Genomic DNA, 3,987 nt, shown 5'->3' with positions numbered 1-3,987 from the left:
TGAAAGGCGAGGATACTGAATCTCTGGTAGGGGAAATCCGTGATGCATGGTAACACCCATCAGCTGCTCAGGCTCCTCCGCCAAGATCAGAAGATGCCCGATGGGGCGAGTCTGCTCCAGCTTTGCTCTTTTCAGCAGGGACGTTTTCCACTTCTCCATCGCAGTCAGCTTAGCGTCTTGGAATTGAGAACACAACTCCTCCATTTGTTCCATGCGGAGTACCGGCCTGTTGCACGCGGTGGACAGAAACTCATGGGTCAACCCGGTTGCAGGGGCAGCGGTCGTACCTTACGTTTCCCGGTGATGTTTTGGCTCCGCTGCAGGCACTGGACGGCAGCCGGTGGCATCGGTGGTTGCTGGAGCTGCCTGGTCAGCGGGCAGCGACTGGAGCTGGTGCTGGTTCAGGGTCTGCTGAGGCCTCCGGTGGGACCTGCGTGGCCGCGCCAGGTCCAGGCAGGAACACGGTCCCTGCTTCACATTCAGCTCCCGGGTCCTCAGGTAACTCCTCCTGGCAGGCAGCGCCCAGCGGCGGCAGCAGCGGTGAAGTGGTGACAGGCGCTGCCGATGGCATAGCAGCGGCCGCGGGTTTCACAGGTGCTGCCTGGGGTAGAACTGGTGCAGCGGCGGCGGGTACCGGTGGTGGAGGTACCGTTTCTGCAGGCCCCTTGTGTTTGCGCTGCTGATCCAAGGCCTGCAGAGCCTTCTGCTTCAGCCGCAGACTGCGGTTCAGCAGGGCGATGTCTTCTTCCAGCTACGGGCGGTCCATTGTGGAAGCAGGGTTGGAGCCTTCGACTAGTGCGCCGGGGAAGACAAGCTCAGCTTCCTCGCGCTCCTCAGGCCTCCGTCCTTCTTCCATCATGGCGTCCTGGCGTTCTCTCTTCTCTCTGGGCTCCTTTCCTGCCACAGGACTTTGCTCCTCCTTCCTGGGGTGGCGCCTCCTTCCTCTTCCTCCATACCAAGCCAGTATACGAACCCCTCTGGGGGTGGGCCATGTTGCTGTTGCATAGAAGTTCAGGCAGGGGAGGCCCAGGACAATTCGCACTCTTTTCTTAGGGCCACCCATGTTGTCACGCCCTTCTTCACGGCGCCGGCGGCCATTTTGAGAGTCCATTTTACAGTCTATCATTTTGGTTGTTTTGCACATTTTCAGCAATTTTAAGTACAATAAATCTTCAGCACACAGGACCCGGTGGTACCGGGCTTCGTCATCCTGTTCGTGATGCCAAAATTGACTCACACCAGAGGCCGTGGGGTACTCGGTGCCGGGCCCGTTGATTTTAATTGGAGATGTCACAGTGGGAGTGACCCAGTCCGTGTCCTCAGGTGGTCAATGTAAAATGGGTAGAGTGATGGGGATAAAGTCATTGAGAGGATTCGTGATGCTACCTGTGGTTTCTGGTCAGTTTGACCAGCGCTGCAGGGTTGCCTCTCTGGGACAGATGGTGTGGTGCAGCAATGATGTTGTAGCCCTCCACAGGTAGGGCTGTAGTCCCAGGGCAGAGTAGATGAGGTTGGCAAATGAGGAGATAGTGGGGAGAAGTAGATGGTGCAGTGTTAGGCACAGAGATGTAGCAGTGCTGAGTGGGTTGGCGCAGGAAGAAGGCAATGAGACAGATGAATGCAGTTCCAGTTCTTTTACTCACGTTCTTGGTACAGACAGGTGCCCGCTTCAATGCCGCGGTCTCCAGATCAGGGGCTCAGCTAACTCCCAGGCAGATGGAATTAACCTTTCCAGCTCTCCCTTTCGTGTGCCTGTTCTGGACGTCTCCTTTCTAGCGCTTATACTGAAGTACTTGTAGTTGTGTGCTAAACCCAAGTTCCTCCTCTCAGATGTTCCTTGGAACTCTACTCGCATGACAAGTGACTGTAGAATGCTTCAGGGACTCCATCCATCACGTCCTGGCTCACACATAGGTTGCCACCGTGTCTTCGAGTCCTTTGTGGTAATAGAGTGGTCACAGCTCCTATTCCTCCGGTGTCTGCTGCTGGAACATTAGTTTCACAAACAGCCTCGGGGACCGGACCCATGCGCTTCAAACTTCTGGAAGGGCTCTGTTCTGACCCTAGTCCTTAGTTCTCTTCTCCTTACGTTCCGTACTAAACTATCTTCCTTCTGAAGAATCAGGCTTTCTATTGCTCTTTCCTCTTCTAGCAGCTCCAGGTCACAGGAGTCTGCTGCAGCACTTCCTTCACTCCATCCCTCCCAGGGGATCTTCTCTCACCAACTGCCCTTTTCCTAATCTTCTCCCGCTCTCTTGTGCAGTCTAAGCTCCATCCACCTCCCAGCACTCTTCGTATTCCAAGCAGGGAGCCATGAAGGTTGCTCTGCTACACTACTGTGTTTGTGTGGGACGCAGGTGTTGGAGGCTGATCAGGTGTTCCATCTTACCTGGAGAATGGGATACTACACCTCAGGAGGAGGTGCAGTACCTCTCTGGCGACTGAACCCTCAGGGGCGCCACACATATATGCTGTATATAGCCACCCAGACATATATAACTTGCATAGTCTCCTTTATTATGTATATTACTGTCCCTTATTACACAGTGCCATCTCTTGTTATGTACAGCATCGCCCCTTATAGATCGGATTATATACAGTTGTGCTCCAAAGTTTACATACCCTGATGAAATTTTTGCTTTTTTGGCCTTTTTTCAGAGAATATGAATGATAACATCAAAGCGTTTTCTCCACTCATGGTCAGTGGTTGGGTGAAGTCATTTATTGTCACACTACTGTGTTTTCTCTTTTTAAATCACATCCCCCACATTCCCATCATTGTCCTCTCCCCCACACCGACATCATTGTCTTCTTCCCCACATCCATCATTGTCCTCTCGCCACTTCCATTAATGCCCTCTTTCCCACTCCCATCATTGTCTTCTCCCTACTCCCATCATTGTCTTCTCTCCCACATCCTCTCATTGTCCTCTTCCCCACATCACCTCCTTGTCCACTCGTCCCATCCCTTCATTGTCTTCTCCCCCATATCCCTCATTGTCCTCTCCCCCACATACCTCATTGTCCTCTCCAACACCCCCTCATTGTCCTCTCCCATAGATCTCATAATTGTCCTCTCCTCCACATCTCATCATTTTCCTTTCCCACCCCCTTTATTGTCTTCTTTTCCAGCCCAATCATTGTCTTCTCCCACACTCCCATCATTGTCCTCTCCCCCACATCTCCTCATTGTCCTCTCCCCCACATCTCCATCATTGTCCTCTCCCCCCCATCCATTATTGTCCTCTCCCCACTCCCATTATTGTCCTTATCCTATGGTCATAATTGTCCTCTCCCCCACTCCCATTATTGTCCTTTTTCCCCACTCCTGTCATTGTTTCTCCCCCACATACCTCATTGTCCAATACCCCACCCCCGCATTGTCCTTTCCCATACATCCCATAATTGTCCTCTCTCCCACATCCTATCATTGTCCTTTCCCCACCCCCTTTATTGTTTTCTCTCCCAGTCCCCTCTTTGTCCTCTCCCCCACTCCCATCATTGTCCTCTCCCCCACATCTCCATCATTGTCCTCTCCCCCACATCCATTATTGTCCTCTTCCCACATCCCCTCATTTTCTTCTCTCTCACATCCCCTCATTGTCCTCTCTACCACATCCCCATCAATATCCTCTAAACACATCTCCATCATTGTCCTCTACCTCACCTCCATATATAACTTACATAGTCTCCTTTACCATGTATATTACCGTCCCTTATTATACAGTGCCATCTCTTGTTATGTACAGCATCGTACCTTATAGATCAGATTATATATAGTTGTGCTCAAAAATTTACATACCCCGGCAAACTTTTTGCTTTTTTGGCCTTTTTTCAGAGAATATGAATGATAACACCAATACTTTTTCTCCACTCATGGTTAGTGGTTGGGTGCAGTCATTTATTGTCAAACTACTGTGTTTTCTCTTTTTAAATCACATCTCCCACATCCCCATCATTGTCCTCTCCCCCACATTTCCATCATTGT

Source organism: Dendrobates tinctorius, unplaced genomic scaffold, assembly GCF_039654945.1.
Source record: "Dendrobates tinctorius isolate UK_male_01 unplaced genomic scaffold, ASM3965494v1 ptg000029l, whole genome shotgun sequence".
Classification (NCBI taxonomy): Eukaryota; Metazoa; Chordata; class Amphibia; order Anura; family Dendrobatidae; genus Dendrobates; species Dendrobates tinctorius.
Note: the sequence above shows the minus strand (reverse complement) of the source record.